We start from the raw sequence: 17,953 nt of genomic DNA on the forward strand, positions 1-17,953 counted from the left end.
GGAGGGAGTCTTAAAAGGGATAGTGAAGCGAGAGCGTGGGTAAGGGGAGAGGAGGAGAGAGCAGTGGATGGGGAAGATGGGAAGGGAGGGAGTCTGGGCACGGGAGAAGATGCCTGAGAAGTGAAGGGGTAAGAGCTGGGGCAGGGGAACGGAGGAGTAACCGGGGGGGGCAGGGGCGGGTGTCCCCGCCTGTGCAGCCGGTTTGTCGTTGCCCTGCGGCGCGGCGGGGCCCGGAGTAAAACAGCTGGAGTAAGCAAGGGGGCGCTTGGGATGCTGCCTGATTAATAGCAGAGGGTCCGGGCCGTGACCGCAGGCTCGGCATGTGCTGGAGCCGCGCTGCGCTTTCCCAGCCCCCCTGCCAGGATGAGGGGGGTCGGAGGGAGGGAGGGAGGCAGCGAGCGGGACGGGGCGATCGGCATCCAGCAGCAGACGAGCGCTCCGGAGCCGCGGCTTCCTGGAAAGGGAGCCCAGCTGGGTGACAGGCGGCGGCGATAAGCGGCGGCTATCGGGGCCCTCCCGGCGGGCCCTGCCGCGCCGCGGCAGCCGTGCGGAACCGTGCGGAGCAGTGCGGAGCCGCTCTCCGCGCCCCGCCGCCCCCAGGGCAGGTAGGCAGCGCCTGGCCGCGGAGGAGCGCGGAGCGGGTCCCGCCGGGGACGCCCGGGGGGCGCGGGCTGCCGGCTCCGGCTCCGGGCGGGGAGAGGCGGCGTCCCGCCCCGCTGCGCGCCGGCGGAGCGCCGGCCGCCACCCCCGCCCGGCCCGGCGGCGGGAGGTACGGGGCAGCGGCGCGTCGGTGAGGCCGCTGCGGGCACCCGGCGGGGAGACGGGCGTGCGAGAGGCGCGGGGCAACGGGCAACACCGGCAGCGCGTCGGTAGGTGAGGGCTGCAGGGAACCGGGGGGGGCATGTCACCCGTGGGGGAGGGCATGTCACCCGTGGGGGAGGGCATGTCACCTCTGGGGGGGGCATGTCACCATAGGGGGGCATGTCACCCATGGGGGAGGGCATGTCACCCGTGGGAGAGGGCATGTCACCTATGGGGGGGGCATGTCACCCATGGTGGGGGCATGGCGCGCATGGGGGGGTGGCGTGTCACCCGTGGGGGAGGGCATGTCACCTATGGGGGGCACATCCCCCATGGCGGGGGCATGTCACCCATGGGGGGATGGCATGTCACCCATGGGGGAGGGCATGTCACCCATGGGGGGATGACATGTCACCCGTGGGGGAGGGCATGTCACCTATGGGGGGGGCATGTCACCTAAGGGGGGCATGTCACCCATGGGGGAGGGCATGTCACCCGTGGGAGAGGGCATGTCACCTATGGGGGGGCATATCACCCATGGCGGGGTCATGTCACCCATGGGGGGGCATGTCACCCATGAGGGGGGCATCTCACCCATGGCGGGGGGCATCTCACCCATGGGGGGGCATGTCACCCATGGCAGAGGGCATGTCACCTATGGGGGGAACATGTCACCCATGGGGGGGACATGTCACCCGTGGGGGGGCATCTCACCCATAGGGGGCGTGCATGTCACCCATGGTGGGGGTAGGCTCCTTAGGAGTCTGTGGGCATGTGTAAGTAGGCAAGCTTTGAAGGATGCTGATATGCCTGCAGAGGCAGCACCGGCGCAAAGAGGTGCGGTAGCTTTTTATCCAGGGGTAAAGACATTCACGCCAGGAAACACCCAGGAGGCCCCTGGGAGGTGAACGCCTGGCTGGAGCAGGTGGAAAAGTTAGAGGAGCGGGACAATGTTTATGCCATCCTATAGGGTTTGCGTTTTGGAGGTGTCGTTGTATAAGCTGGTTATATTTTAGTTAACTCTTTTTGTCTGTGCAGAGAGTACATTTTATTTGCTCATAAATACAAATTGAGGCTTTGGGTCACAGCCCAGTTACATTTTGCTTCAGAGAGAGTTTAATTTCCCCTTTTAAAAAGTGTTTTAAATAAGTTGGGCCATATGGAAATTGAGCTGTTCATCAACCAAAGAAACTTGAAGGAATTTGAAAAATAAGGTTACATATTTCTTGAGCCATTTCTTGAGTATTGAATCAGAGTCAGAGTACAGCACCAGTACTCAAAACTCCTGATTCAGTCATTTCCTTTCTTAGGATCAAGACTTAATCTGTGTCTACCTGTGTTTCCACAGCTGTAAAATGGGAGCTACACCTATTAATGAGGGGCATTACATATTCTTTTTTGAAAGACCTTAATTAAAAAAGAAAGCAGAGGAAGATCATTTGTAAGGGTAGTAAACAATGCAAAATGTGTCTGAGGGAACATTTCATCTTGAATGGAGAGGCACATCTGAGAAAGATGTCGTGTCTAAAGGAACATGCATATTAGAAACTTCTCTGTTGTATTCATTTTTTGTGCCGTTGATCACTTACATGCTGCTGCTCTGAATTCTGCAGAGTGGATGACATAAGCAGCACATGTAGTAGTGCAGGAGAAGCTGCACAAAACCTGCCAAAATGGGATGGAGCTGTTATTGAATGGCAGGCCAAGCCCACTTTATGCCCCATGTCTAGAGAGAAACTAGCATGAGATACAACACATGTGATACGGTAGCAAACAACTAGCTTGGTAAAACTTTCCTCTGATTAGAGTCTGGATACTGTTTAGAGGAATTAAAGGGCTTCTCTGAGATGACAGGTCCTGCCTTCCTATTTAGTGCTCGATTCTCGAGTCAGTCAGCAACTGCAGTGAAGCAGTGGTATTTCTGTTAACAGCACGGAGCCAAGAACAGGGAAATATAGGCCAAACAGTGAGTTATGTAATGGTATTCCCTTAAGGGTAGTATAAAGATGAGATGATTTCCTTCTGTCAAGACAAAGAGCAGCCGTACAGTTGCTCTACAGTCTTCACTCTAGCCCTGGGTTCCTTAGGAGCAATCCAGGCAGGGATTTGGGACCCTGTAGTAGCAGATCCACCAGTATCACTTTATTCCCTTCCACAGCTAATTCCTTCACAAGTATTCCTTTGCAATATCCTCATAAAGAACCTGAGAAGTGGAATAGAGCCATTATGGCTAGAAAGGGAAACCAGACTCGGTCTACAGGGAGCGGGAAGTTATGATTTTAATGTGTCTTTTTCTCAGGGGTTTGAGGAGTGATAATGTGGAGTTATGGTACACCAGGACAAAACAGAGGTTCAGTGTGTAGGAAGTTATACAAGATAAAGCAAGGGAGTGAGAACTGTCTCAGAAGGTTTGTTAATTATGCCATTTGGATGGAATAAATAGAAAGGCTAGATTGGAAGTGAAGGAGATATTTTATGTAAAATAGTAGGTTTAATATTAGTTAAATAAACGCACTCGATCTTAGCCAAAAGGCTGAAAAAAAGGGAACAGACAGACTTGAATTATCCAGACTGTTATTGGCCAGAACTGGGTTTTGGAAGGTGATTGGCTGGTGAGAATCCAAAATTATACAGACAGCAAGTCTTGCAAAGGACATCAGCCAGCCTTTAATGACTAGAGGTGCTCAGGGTCCTGGGTTTAATTCTAATCATAAGATGGCACCTCCAATAGTGCAAGAGGGACATACATATTTATGAAATACCAATTTTTATCCACTTTTTTAAACTTTTCCATTTCTGTTGCCAGTTTATTCTCCCTGAGCACAGATTGCTTTAAACCAGTATGTCTTCAAAGACAGAATGCCTGAAAGCCATAATTTTTATTCAATTCAACTTTTCAAGGAGAAAACTTGGTTTTCAGCCAATCAATGCATTTAATCATTAGTAATTTAGAGGATCAGAACACCAGGACGATCTTGCCTTCTTTGTCACTACTACAGAAAATACTGTAAGTGTAGTTAGCAAAGTGATTTATATGTAACTTATCTAGATTTGAATTTAGCTGTTTCAAATTAAATAATAAAATTTGTTTCATGGGGAACTTAAAATGCAATTATTATTGGAAAAGTAACTGTGTTAGTGATATTTTGTTATTCGTCAGATCTGTTATTTCCATGAATTCATCCCTGATCTGCTTGATGGAGTAGCAAAAATCCATTTTCATTATTTTTTTAACTCTTGCTACTCCAGGTTGAGTTAAGTGAATGCAGTAGCCCTTGCAAATTGCTCTGGCCCTTGTATCATGAATTAAGATCACAGTAGAGTTTATATCTTGAGGTGTCAATCTCAGTTGCACTGTAAAATACCTGTAATAACTTGCTTTGGATTACAGTCATATAGCATGACTCTAAGATTTCAGACTGACATGTCAGGATTATTAGTGATTAAAAAACCTATTCACTTGTTGACATAGCAAACTGAATTGGGGCTGTAAGCTTTTGTTCTTGTTTTTCTTTCCTTTCTCTGCAACTAAATTGTTCAGACTACAAATTCTGAGAATGCTGGCATGCTCAAGCGGGGATGTCCAAGACTTACATTAGGCGTCAATAGGTTCCTATAATTTCAAGTAAGGCCAGTAAAATCTATTGGTCCTCAACAGCTCAGAGAGCCATGGGCTGCATGTTTCAGTATGGGTAACTAATAGTAAAGGCATCTGAATTTAACAGACACTTCGGACATTTTGGCCTTGTGTCCTCCTGACATATCATCTCATCTGTAAAATGGTGATAATACAGTAATGTCTGCATAGAACCGGGGAGATGATAAGAAATCAATATCAATCTTTCTCCGTTACGTAGGAAGGGTTATATTTATGATTAGGGAATGAAACTTGTTCCTCTTAGCCGAATACTTTCCTCACTTTTTTCATATGGTAGGCGCAGTGGTAACAAAGCACTCGTCATTTTGTTTAAAAAAAGCTGGCTCATAGAATGTGTGCTCACCACAAGAGTTTTTTCTAATCATTATAGAAACATTTTTAAACTTGTAATTTTAAGCTATGTGTATCGGTAGCTAATACTCTGTGCGCCTATGAACGCGAAAAGGGTTATCTGATTACATGTATTTGCAGATCTCTCTCTGCCTTCACATTCTTGCAGACCAGAACAAGGACATAACTTTCTTCTTTCAGGATAGTTAATGTTCTGGCCCAGAATTATAGCACCAGATGTGTTGCCACAGAAACAATTTAAAGGGAGAAGGAATTGCAAGCAAATTGTCTTTCTAGTGGAAAATATAAAAGCAGTGTTCATGTTTTAGAGCCTCTCATTGGTTTCTATGTGTGTTATATCTGCTCACAGGAGACAATAAGGGAGAATTTTGCTTTTTTTTTGTTTCATACATCTGTTAGCGTTTTAAAATTCTCTATACGGGGTTGAAAATTGAAAAATATTCTATTGTGGGCATGAGTTACGTACCTCAGAGACATTTTTTATTAAATCCTGACTCATTTTTACAAACTTTTTCCTTGAAAAGTGTGCAGTGTGCTAGCTGATTTACTTAGTTCCACTTGCAACATGCTTTGGAAAAAATTTCCAGTAATAGTTGTTTCTGTGAAAGTAAGGAAACATTTGACTATATAAAATTATCCCAGATTTTGATGCTGAGAATTAATAGCACATTCTTACTTACTACAGTTGACATGCTGATGAAAAGAGGGAATGTACATAGGAAATATTTTTATTTAATCTTGCCTAGGAAGCCTTAAAGCAGCCAAAGCCCTTGAGTTTAGCTAGTATTTCTTTTTCTCAGAGTAGTTGCCACAGGATACTTTATTCAACGTATTCTTTTCTCAACTATTATGAAAGTATTTGTCTGAACAAAATGCAACATGAATTACCTTTTCACTTTTTTGACCACAGAAGGGCATCTGCATCCTACAGTTTTGCATGATGTTTGGGATAGAATAACAAGAAAAACATCCAGGAAGCCCACAGCTACAGCAGAACAGGTTGGAGCATGTAATAATTGTGTCAGAAACTCTCCAGATGTGGATACATCTAGGATTTGCAAAAAGAGATTTTTCTTATAGAATTTATGCTGATTTTTGACCAAATTAATTTAAACTAACAAAAATGTTGATGGAATTGTGTCTGCACTAGGATTTCAGTTTTATCAGAGGCGTGTCATAAAATACAGCATCTGTAACTAACATTGGTGGGCATTTCTTGTATAAACTTGACTGAACAATCTGGGAAAATTTAAAAAAGGCCAAGATCCACACATAAAGAGACTTGTTTCTGCAGTTCTTTGTCATTTGTGCATTTGGAAGTTCTTTCTCCCTGCAAATTTTGAAATACTGCTGGCTGGGTAGCTGAAGGAAACATAATTACATTTATCTTATCAAAAGCAAGGGTGAAGTTCATGACTCTCTGGAGTGATGGAAAAATTTTACCATAGGCATCTGTATGCATAATGCTACCGTGTGATTTTGGAGGATAATGGACATGGAATGTTATGCCAAGAAGCCTTATTGTATTATTTGTTTATTTGTTTTGTTTCTTATTTTCCCTCTGTGAATTTTTTTTAAATCTTTTTTCATCTAGCCATACTTTTAAATGTCCCTCAGTTTGGAAATACATCATTTATTCCCTTTGTTACTCATTTTTCGTACAAATCTGGGATCTTCACTTTTCCATTAAGGAAAATTGTTTGTAACAGAAGAATCAGAATATATCCAGGTATACTAGAGTTAGAAACAGTTACTTATGCTTATGAAAATAGCTCAACCTTATTTTAAGTGTCCTACAAGAGTAATCTTTTGAAATCTATCCGTTTTGGAATTAGATTGCATACCATGTCACACATTTGAGTTTTGGCAGGTTCACAGGCATGTACATCACCAAACAAGATCTGCCATGAAGATAAGAAATTCATTTCTCTCTTGCATTCCTTATTCAGGCAGAACTCCAATTCTGGGTGTGGAAAGAATGCAGAGCTTGTGTCTGCACAGGTTAGAAATGAACTTTCAGTGTAAAATTTGGATCTGAATCTGCATCCATATTTCGCTAGAAGACCACAGATATTTGAATCCAGGTTTCTGGTTTGGGTGCTCTTTAGGGCTGAATCAGTCATTATGTTTGCAAGCTGATCCAAACGACGCCTTAATTAGTTCACGTCCCTTTTGTTTGATCCCATGAGAAGATAGTTTAGTCTTTCTTTAGGTGGTAGAGCTTTCCCAGACAGACACTGTAAACTAGAAATATAGGTACTTATAATTTTCTTAAAAATGTCCTTTGGGCCTGACATTTCTTGTGCTTGGTTTCAATCCAGTGTTGAATAAGACTGGAAAGTCTGAATAATGTCAGTTCAGCTGCATTTGAGTTATACAAGTGCATTTTAAAAATATGTACTTTCCACTTACATTTTTTCCGTAATTCTCTGCACTTACATAACCTCTGTTTTATTATTTAAATTGCCACATTCTTGAAGAGGGAAAAATCATTCTCCAACACTGGGACTCAACAGATAAACAAACAGGGAGGCAATTCAAAGACCTCAGTGTGCTTTAAAATCTTAGTGTTTACTGCTTTAGTGTTAGCATGAATAGGTTCGTATTTGTCCTTGTGCAGACAAAATACAACGTAAATAACCTTCAGTTCATCTATGTGCTGAATTTCTGCAATTTTTACATTATGTAATTGAAATTTCACAAAAAAGAGTTTAGAAGGTTTCTCTGGATTATAAGGAAGGATTTTATTTTATGAGATCTGTAAAGTTAAAATAGTAGGGCCAGGGTTTTCAAAAAGATTTGACACAGAGAGGTATTCCAGATGCATTTGAAGCTGTTTGAGCAATTATTACAATAGAGCGTACATACTGGGTAACTGTGTGTGAAAATGCGGCTAATACTTGATCTATACGGGACGTCCACAGGCTTTTCTAAAGTTTTGAAGATAACTGATTTGTAGCAAGTTAGTTGCCTGATTTTTACAATGGAAGATAAAACAAAAGTGCACTTAAAATGGATGGATCGTGTCTAAAACTGTATCGGTTTAATTCCATCAGTAACATCACAGCTTCAGCATCACTATATGTTTGTTATACAGATACATATAACTGCTCATTACTGTGTGCCTTTTTTCATGCTTTTAGTACAATAGTATATGCCCAGACTTTATGAAAATCTGTCACTAGGCTTTTGTTATTCTTGTCCGAAATGGAAGCCCACACAGTGATCTTGAAGGTAATGCCACCTTTGAAGAGAGTCCCGCATGTAGAAAGCTGACGGGAAATACTACTTTAATTAACCGCAACTCCCACTGAAACAATAGAGCTATCCTTTGTGTAACTCCGCTGAAGTCATTGGATCTTGTTCCCAATTCCACTGAGGCTGAGTTGTGCCCCTCCCTTTTTCTGAAGTGTTCACATGCCAATGTGTTGTGCAACCAACATAATTTGTTAACAAATAAAGAAGAATTTAAATAACCTTAGAAAATCAGTGCAGGCATCCTAGCTGCCTGCAAACAAGCATCAGAAGTGCAGAACAAGTAAGTAGCAGTGCAAAGTATCTCAAAATTGCTTGAGCTTGGGTTCTTCACAAACAAAACCACAAGTCTGAGGAGTATGTGCTCTGCAGGAGAAGGCTTTGGATGAGAACATATACTGCCTGTTCTGGTAAGATCTCCAGTCCAGACATAATTTCTGTGACTGCCCAGCCTAGCTTGTTTTCTCCAGAGCTGTAGTAATACATGATGAATCTTTCCCCCATATGTATATGAATTTGACTGCTTTTAGTTTCATTTAAAGCAATAAGCAAGTATACTTTGACCTGTAATTGTCAGATTATCTTTACAATGCAGTAAAACTGTAGCTTATTGTAAAATATCGCTCTTGAGTAAGCCAAGTCATATGGAGCAAAACACCATTTTTCTGTTATAATATCGAATGCACTGTGTGCCATTGCTGCTGTAACTGTGTCAGGATCTGGATTTAATTCTAGATCTGGATTAGTATGTGGTTGGAATCACTTGTCAACATGTATATTTTGTATCTGAATGGCCATTTCTGAATTTTGAAGATCACCCAAGAGTGATTTTCTGCCAGTAAGTTCTCTGGACTGTACATTCTCGATGATAATTTTGTAGAGGATCACAAATGTGAGTTCATAAGATCAATGATCCATGCACTGATGGTTGACGGGTCATATTGCAAGGGTGGGAAAACTGCCAGGGGACACAGAACATCACCGGGACATACTGTTCTATCTACTGCCTCTCCAGCCAGGCATGGTTCCTCATTAATGTGGAGGCGTATCACTGTTGTGCTTATAGCAGCTTTCAGCATTCCGGACACTGCTGCCATCATCTTGGGCTCATCTGGCAAGATGTGTGATAACTATGTCTTTCACAAGTCGTGCCTTTCTGATGCCAAAAAAGCAGATCAGTGCACACATAGTGCCTTTGATATCACTGGAGTCATCGCAATACTGTGATATTTAACTGTTTTGCCTATTTGTTGTCCTGAAATCTAAAGTTCTTTGCTGGTGATCTCATCCATCACCAAGACTCTTCAAATTATCCATCAAGCAACAGCTATGTGAATATGGACTGTGCATTTGGCCATCCATTTTTGTGTGAGATCTCTCTGCAGCTCTAATAGCTATAACTTAATGCAAACCTGACTGTCATTTCCCTACATACCACATTCTGAAGGCGACTGTTGTTTGTCCTTGTTCTGTTAGGACAATAGGAACTGATGAACTAAGGATCGGTATTGTACAGTGAACTGATTGATACCTTGAGTCTTTTCCTCATTGGTCTTGGGTAAAAGCTCTTCATACTCTTGAGTCAGTGTGCATGTTAGCATTACAATTCACTCCTTCCATGTTGAAAGGGAACTAAGAGAACTTTCTTACAGGGGGCCCAGTTTTGTGAAGTGACACGATCCTATTCTTCAAGAGTGGTCTCAATTATAATCGGCTCATAGGTAAGTAATAGAGTCTGGGTAACATAGACTAAGTCAATTTACATCACAAAAATAAGTCTCGTTTTATGAGGCATGAAGGACTTACCCACAGATTTTTTTATAAACTGAGAATTGTAGTTGTTCTACACTTGCCATGTAGTCATACTAAGCTTTGTTCTGTGCTTAAATGTAGTACCGCTATAATTTTGTCTCAGTTGAGGATTTTTTTAATGATATAGCCGTATGATATTAAAAGCTTCTGCAGCTATATGGTTATGGCAGTGTTGTATGCTAATATAATTTATTTTTTTCCCTGATGCTTTATAGCAGCACATCTGTACTAGCAAAGTCCTTGTAGTATCTAAAGACGCAACAAATAATAAGCCCCTCTCTACAGCTGCTAAATCCCTGTCTATATTACACATTCCTGCCCTCAGCTAAATTGGGTAAGGACTGTGAAAAATGGTTTCGTTTACCAGCATGGCTGAATTAGCAAAAGGCACAAGTATAGAAGCAGTTAGAGTGCACAGTAAAATTGTGCATGTGTTAGTATAATTGTTTTAAGTCTGAGGGATAGTTTTAACTGTGCTGGCAGAAAGCATGGGCCTGCTGAGTTGCTCCATTCATTCTAGGAGAACTTTTGTAGTAAATAATACCAATATTCTGATAGCAGTGAGGTGCTGGTAGGATAGATACGCAGAAGGTGTTCACATCAAAGGATTTTTTTACATTACCTGCAGACTACTAATACCTTTCAAAACTATACTGGATATATTAAAACAACAAAGCTTTCTTGTGTAACTGTGCAGATCTATGTTACAAAGTTTCTGGCATAGCTGTGAGCGCTAAGAAGAATGTTAAAAAATGAAACCCGTAAAGATTTAGCTATGCTGGCAAAATGCTCACATAGAATACTCTTTTTGCCAGGATTGCCTGTGTCTTTTGGGGAGAGAGGTAGAAACAAAGTGGCAGAAGACCTCAGTTATCTTTTCTGGTGGAGTTTTGTTGTTGTACTTACACATAGATGCTGAGTAAACCAGTCCAAGGTCTAAGAAAAACTCCTTGTGATGCTGAAAAATATGTAACACTAAGCAGATGTGACTGCTAGTTGCAGTAAAAGCTTTAAGTCCTCAGGGAAAAAACAATTGGGTTCACAGTCTTTGAAGAAGTTTGAAACAGAGAGCCGATGGATTTTTTTTTGTGCACAAAACTGAAACGCATTTTCATGAGTGACTCTGGCTGTGTTTGTTGATGATATTCATAACATTTCAAGGGACCTTAAAATGAGATTAGCTTTTGCCCTAAATGTTGAAGTGGTTTGATCTCAACTGGTCCTTCTACTGAGCAACTTCTGCTTGGCACTTGGAATTATGTCTGCTTTTTTTTTTTTTTTTTCCAGTGAGTAGCTCTCTTGTGCTTGGGCTGGGTGATGTGCAAGAGCCTGACATTTCCAGGAATTTATTATCTCTGGCAGAAGCCTTGTTAATGTCAGTTATTGATAAGTGAGAAAGTAAACGTGGGACTGATTAGGCAGTGCACTTTCAATGGCTTACCACTAGTCTGATTTCATGTCACAGCACACAGTGGTCCTCCAAAGAACAATTCTTCTACCACTAATTAATTTTTAAAATTATTTTTACTGTATAATTTTGGTTATAACTTATCAACTTCTTGCTCCTTTCTAATGTAGAAATTCTTTTTCTTGTTTACAAATTCCATTCACATTAGAGATATAATTTTTTAGGTTTGCTAGAAATACTTCTGATTTAAGAAATAAGTGTGGCAACTGTATTAACATTTAATGAATATCAAAAGGGAGTTTTCACATGCCCAAACAAATTCTTTCTATTTGCTGACTGTGAAATACTTGAATTACATAGCAGTAATAAAAACACAGGGCTGAAGAAAGGAAGTTTATAAAGGCCACGGCAGATCTGCAATCAGTTATTCTGATGGAAGGCATCACCACTCTCCTTTAGAGATGTGTTGTCAGAACTGTTTATGTGAGCTCTCCCTACCCAACTTCCAGGAAAATAACTGCTTTAGAAAAAACACTCGAAACAGTAGTCTTTGCTAAACTATCTTTTTTAGGCTGAAATAGGTTTAAGGAGCACTCCATGGAGTAATGATCATCGTAGATTTTGTAGTCTTTCCTGGGCAAACTATGTCCAGAAGTCAGTACACAAGTTTGCCTCTTCTGATTTTATAATTTTCAAAAGAGTATTGCTGTAATTCTGTTTAGGCTTGAAATAATCCAAGGCTGTCTTCTAGGCAGAACCAGACTGACAACACTTGAATATCTGGTTTAAAAGTAAATGTAGTCTGGTTTAGACTGCATTTTGCTTAACTGCTCTCTTCACCATATGTATCCTAATATACATTAGTCTTTCAGCTGTTTCCAAAGCCATCTCCTTTTGAATGTTTAATATTTAAGAACCAATTAGTTCCGTTTTGTTTTGTTTGGACAGTTTGCAATTAAGCATTCTTTCAAGTGGGCCTTATTTAGCTAATTCCATCACAAAAATAAGCTCTAAGGGAAAGAAGAGAAGTTCAAGCTAGCCAATGTTTATTTTTATTATTAATAATTTATATTATGGTAGTCCCCAGGGGAACTAGGGCCCCACTAAACCCAGTTTCCTCTGCATGTAATGACTGTGTCTCACAAAGCCTTATACAGCAGAAGATTCTTTTTTGCTGCTGTGGCTTAGTGCAAGCGGCCCGCTCTGTACTGCAAGGGAGCATACTGATGAAGAGCATATAAAGACAAATCAAGAATAATTTTTTAAAGAAGATTAAGCTAGGAACTAGAGGGAAAACCTGATGCGTCTTTTCTATAGAAAGCCATCACTAATGCATTTTTCCGGTGTGAGCACCAAATCATGACTAGAAAGGTCTTGTTCATCCTCTCTCTGAAGTTAATGGCAATGCTCCCAGTGACTTTGGTGGGAGCAAGATTGGGAAGAGAAGTAGTGATGGTCCTAAAAACCTTACCTATTTCTGAACTAGCAGCAGAAGACACTTTACATTTTAAGAACACACTGATGGGCAAAGTTAGTTTAAAAAATTTTCATGTTTAGTCAGATTTCTGTCAGAAGTTTCGGTTTTCACAGCATCTGATCCTAAATAATTGGTCTACTTTATGTTTCACAGAACTCTTGAAAGAAGTGATTTAGAGTCCTTTCACACCTGCTAAATGCAAAGGAGACACAGAGCCAAATCCTGGACTTCTGTGAACAGATTGATTTGAATAGAGTTATGGCAGTTCATATAAACTGAGGATCTGGCCTGCTCATTATGGGATACTTGTGTGAGTTAAGTGGATAGAACTGACACTGGGATGAACAGGGCGGCGAAGTGGAAGTGCCTTGAATTTAGTGCAAATTTTCATCATCAGTGGAACTACCATCCTTCTCCCTTCACCTTATGCAGCAGCACCAGTCTTTTCTGTACTCTTTCCATAATTCCAAATTCAAAATCTAGACAGAATTTTTCCTGACCTATCTGTTCCATATTCCCGTCCTCATTAGTTCAGTTTAAAGGGGGTAAAACATCTGTTTCCAAGTACAGCTGTGTGGTTAGTATGTAGGCCTTTTTTTTTTCCATACAAAAATCACTAAATCTAGCCATTTAAGGCACAGATTTTATAGGAGCTAGAGTTGGGCTGTGCAAAGTTCACCTCATTAAAAACAAACCCAAACCAAATAAAAGCAGAGAATAACAGTGTAAAAAATGTGCGCCATGAATGTTAGAGCATATGTATTAAGAACTGGTAAGAAATGAAGGGGAAAGTACAGATATATCCATATATATTCAAAGGTTCTTGTTTTTTTCCACAAGTACAGTTTACATGCTTGTGGAGTGTCTACAGAAAGGGAACATTAGTACAGAACACAGTGTTAGGATTGCTATGACAGCTACCCTAATTTGTTAGAAAATATAACAAGTTCAAGCCTGTGTTAGAAGATACTGAGTAAATTCAGCCTAGATAAAATGTTCAAACACACCAAAGGATTTTTTGATGCTTTGGCTGTTGCTGGCCAATGAGAGACATTCTAAATTGTCTTGATTTTGATACCTCTTCCTAAAAAATACACCCTTTTTCATTGTCTTAAGAGAGGTACCGAGATTTACTAATCAGTAGGGGAAATACTGACTTTGAAAAAACTAAGTCTATGTCTAATTAGCATTAAAGAAAATACTTTGCTTTAAAGCACAAACCTTTTCTCTCTCTTATTTACCTCTTATATGACATTTTGTATACTTTCTCTTTTTCCAGTGTTCTTTGGGATACTGATCCTAACTTAGCAACTTCATTGTTTCTGTGTCACAAGATTGTCTTGGTAACATTTATAGGAATAAAACATGGTTGCCATAGGAAGTCGACTTAATGGTTTACTTCTTAATAAAGGGGCAATTTTCTTGATCAGACAGCTAAATGACAGATAGTTTCTCCCACTTCAGAAGCATGCCCCAGGACACATACCAGCATGTTGTGATTCACAGACTTCAGTGTTTGAAGACATCAAAATACATCCCACATACTGTTGAACATCAAATTTCACTATTACTGGAAGTTTGTCATCTGTTTTGGTTAATATATCCTTCTCAGTGTAATAATCAAAACATATATCCATCCATCATGGTGGTTTCTATTGAAGCTTAGGCTTGGGACTTTCCACAACCCTAAGGCTGAGATGAAGGACCTTCCTTATTTCATAATTGACTCCTAGATAGGCGTTTAGGAGGCTCCTGCATTAGCTGATGGATGGAGACAAGATCACACCTGATAAGTCTATCTGTAACATACATTCAGGCATAGATGGGGGAAAACAGGGAGAATGAGAGATGTATTACTGAAGAATGTTCCTTGGGGTTCCTAATTAAGAAGGAGGAAACTCTTAAGGACAGAATTGGTAAGATTCAGTGCCTTGCTTCTAGGCAAATTTTCCTTTGTCAGAAATGGAAGAGCCTGTTCATCACTTGTAAATTGCTCTCCCTCAGCGCCATCTGCTTCTTCTCTTGTTAGGAATTTGTTTTTAAGTATTCATTATAATGTAGCTAACTGCAGACTCAAACTCCGCCAAAGCTGAAAAAGCTGCAAGTCAGGCTAGCGTGTGGAGCCTGCCACATTCCTGAATCTCTGATTCAGGCTTGCAAGTTTGTCATCAAGTTTGAAATTGAAACCAGAGGAGCTAGCGGCAAGCCCTGTGCTCATAAATCAGCTGATAATGGGTGAATTGTTCTGTGCCTTCCCCTGAAGAGGAAAGCAAAACTCAGTGCAAAAGTACTCACAGCAACCAGAATTGCTATGATCTAGGCAAGCATGGAGAAACTACGTGTGGCTATATGAATATGCCACGTACTGGCAAAGGAAGTAAATGGGGATTTTGGTTATATGCAATCACTGATTCTTTTCTTATTACAACATTACCAAAAAGTTACAGTGGGATTTACAGCCAACCTTGTTTCCAAGTAACAAATTTCTGTAAAAGAAATAGGCACAATACATCAGTGTGTGCTCCGTGACAAGGTCTCCTTTGTGCTTCATTTGTTCGATATCTGCTGCCACTAGAGGGAGGTACAAAATTGACCACAAAATTATGTCTTGAAAAATAGTTTCCAGGTCATTAACTAAGTATGGTCCAACATTTGCTGCTGGGATTCTACTGGAAATCTGGAATAAATGACTGATTAATTTCCTCTGGATGTGCACCAGTGTCACCGAGAATAGAATTTGGATCTGTATGCTTAGATGAAAACTAATTAGAAATACAGTAACATTATGAATCGCAGCCTTGAAAAGCAGGTCATCTTGGACTTGAAAGTTGAGTCCTGTGTTCAAAGAACTACACTAGAAATGGTTACATCAGAGACACTACCTCCAGCACAGGAGAAGCTGTCTGAGGGGACTGCTTGTGACTTCTAAATTTATTGCTGCATAGGAAACCTGGACTCGAGAACTTCATTTCCAGAAGCTGGCATAAAGCTGTAGAAGGGCCTAATGACTAAAGCAATAACTTGGATCAAAGCCGTTTATCTGATTTTCTTTTTACAGCTTGAATATGGCTAGGAGGAAAGCATGTCAGATATGAACTACTTAAATATATATTTAAGAGTTGAATCTGCCTAGATAAAATTTTCAAAAGTACCCAAATGAGTTACACACTGAAGCCCCATCTTTCTAAATAATGTGAGCTATGAATGTAATTCTTATTAAAAATCAATGGAGCTAACTCTTAAGAGCCTAAATTACTTTTGAGAATGGGATTATATTCCTAAATAATTTGAGATTTTGAGAATACAACCCGACAGATATAAGTTTGGTACAAAGTAAAGGGCCCGTCTAATAATCTGAGTTAAACAGGTTTAGGCCAAGAAGTTCTATGGAACACATGTGCAGAACTTGCAGCAAAATTGCTATGTAATTGCTCACATTGCTCAGTCTTAAAACAGCAGAAATGTCTGGTGAGTATGAGTGGAAGAATGATTGTTCATGGCTCTGTACAGCTCTATCCAGTGGACTTTACAGCACTGTAGCTAAACATACTTCTTCGGTAAAGGATGGTTTCCTGCATGGATTGCATTTTTCTGCAAAGAAGGCTGAACAAGTTCAGCTGTCTACATTGTTTTATTCCCATTATAGGAACCAGGGAGGAAAAAGAGATGAGTAGGGGTGAGACAGGAGAGCAGGAAAAGTGTAAGGGAGAAACAAAATTTACCTCTTAGTGCTTCATAGGCGGATGATAAAAGTACTAAGGGGAAAATTTTCAAAAGCTCATCACAGGCAACTATTTGTCTCCATTTCCTCCATTTTCACAGATCTGTTTTACCATATAAATGTGATAAACAAAATCCCAAACGTACACGTTCCATATCTGTAATTGCAGTGGCTCTTCCCCTCTCTGTGTGGTGGACTAGTTGCAGGTTATATGTGTTGGTGTAAGACACCAGTTCTGAATAGATGATATGCACAAGTCAGAATTCCTGTGTTACAGTGAATTACATATAACCCTTTCAAATTCTGCTGTGAATCCTTGTGCTGTGAATCCTTTCCACAGAAAGGATTTATCTGAAGAAGGGATCCCTATTTGAGTGTAATGCTGTGTTAAAATAGCTATATTGAGAAGTAGCATCAAGGGCACTTTCTGTCTCCCTAATTCAAATGACTTTTCATCTCTAGAAAAATGACCAGATAATTTTTTCTTAGTTCTGCCAATAACAGTATAAATAGAATGTTTGTCTAACAATTGAACAAAAATGCTTAAAAGTTAAGGGGTTTTAATCATAAATTTGGAATGTTTATCTAGCAAAGTAGACATTGCTACTGAGGTCAATGGTTTTTCTAAAGAATGCTCGAGAGCAAAGATTAAATATAGTGTGTATTTTCCCAGTGGATTCAACACTGTGCTGTACACAAGATGGTCACTTCATTCTTTCCTCAGTCAGCCTTCATTACATCTACCTTTAGAGTAATTAGGGCTGAGTCATGATGTTATCACATCTCAGGACTTTCATTAATTTTAATGGTCTGGATTCTTTAGATGTCCAACGCTGCAAAGTAAGTGCCAAGTTCTAGAAATTTCCAGCCTGTCCCAGGGTACATTGAAATCACAAAAAGCTTCAGTGGTTCAGGCCCAGATCAGCCCTAAGACTTTGTTCAAAAAGTTTGACGGTGTTGTAACACATTGTGGCAATCTGATTTTTTTTCTTTATCAGTGTCATGAAAGACTCAAATGCCATTGTCTGCCACAAGTGTTTTGAAATGGATACCACCCATCATAAGCATCCAGAAGTGTTAGTTAATTCCATTGTTCCCGAGTTTTGAAATAAATGAGAGGAAGAAAAATAATTGTGATTACATCAATGTGATGGTAGACAAATGCAGTCTAGTTTGTAAAATTGCTCTTAAATTTGACTTATGCTAGAAATTTTCTGGTGTAATAATGTTAGGGTTGTCTTTTCACCTATGAAGTGTTTGCAATATATATTTCTGTCAGCTAAAGCCCTAATACAGATGCAGTTATAGCAAGAAAACAGTTATTGTGGTGGAGTTCATAATAAATTCACGGCAGTGGAATGAGTAACTTTGTACCTTTGTCTGAAGGGTTTTTTGAAACAGCAGATGATTAGTTGGAATCGCAGATAGTTTCTAGAGTAAGTCCAGAGAATGTCTCTAAAGTCCCTAAAT

General features: G+C 40.5%; 1 protein-coding gene across 14 annotated transcripts in view; it reads left to right on the plus strand.

Moving 5' to 3' along the window:
- Positions 1 to 467: 467 nt before the first annotated feature.
- The window catches only part of RIPOR3 (RIPOR family member 3), a 54,568-nt gene continuing 37,082 nt past the window's right edge, over positions 468 to 17,953 (plus strand). For 8 of the 14 annotated variants that reach the window (XM_087749651.1, XM_087749652.1, XM_087749657.1 and 5 more), the window contains exons 1-2: positions 575 to 869; positions 9,718 to 9,786. The gene's annotated coding sequence lies outside the window, so the exon portion shown is untranslated. Of the gene's footprint in view, positions 874 to 5,720; positions 5,810 to 9,717; positions 9,787 to 17,953 lie in introns of all 14 variants that reach the window. The other 6 variants (XM_087749646.1, XM_087749656.1, XM_087749647.1 and 3 more) reach the window with 4 other exon arrangements.

The sequence above is a fragment of the Nipponia nippon genome, unplaced genomic scaffold (genome assembly GCF_047370975.1).
Source record: "Nipponia nippon isolate SJK-2023a ecotype South Korea unplaced genomic scaffold, ASM4737097v1 scaffold_13, whole genome shotgun sequence".
Taxonomy (NCBI): domain Eukaryota; kingdom Metazoa; phylum Chordata; class Aves; order Pelecaniformes; family Threskiornithidae; genus Nipponia; species Nipponia nippon.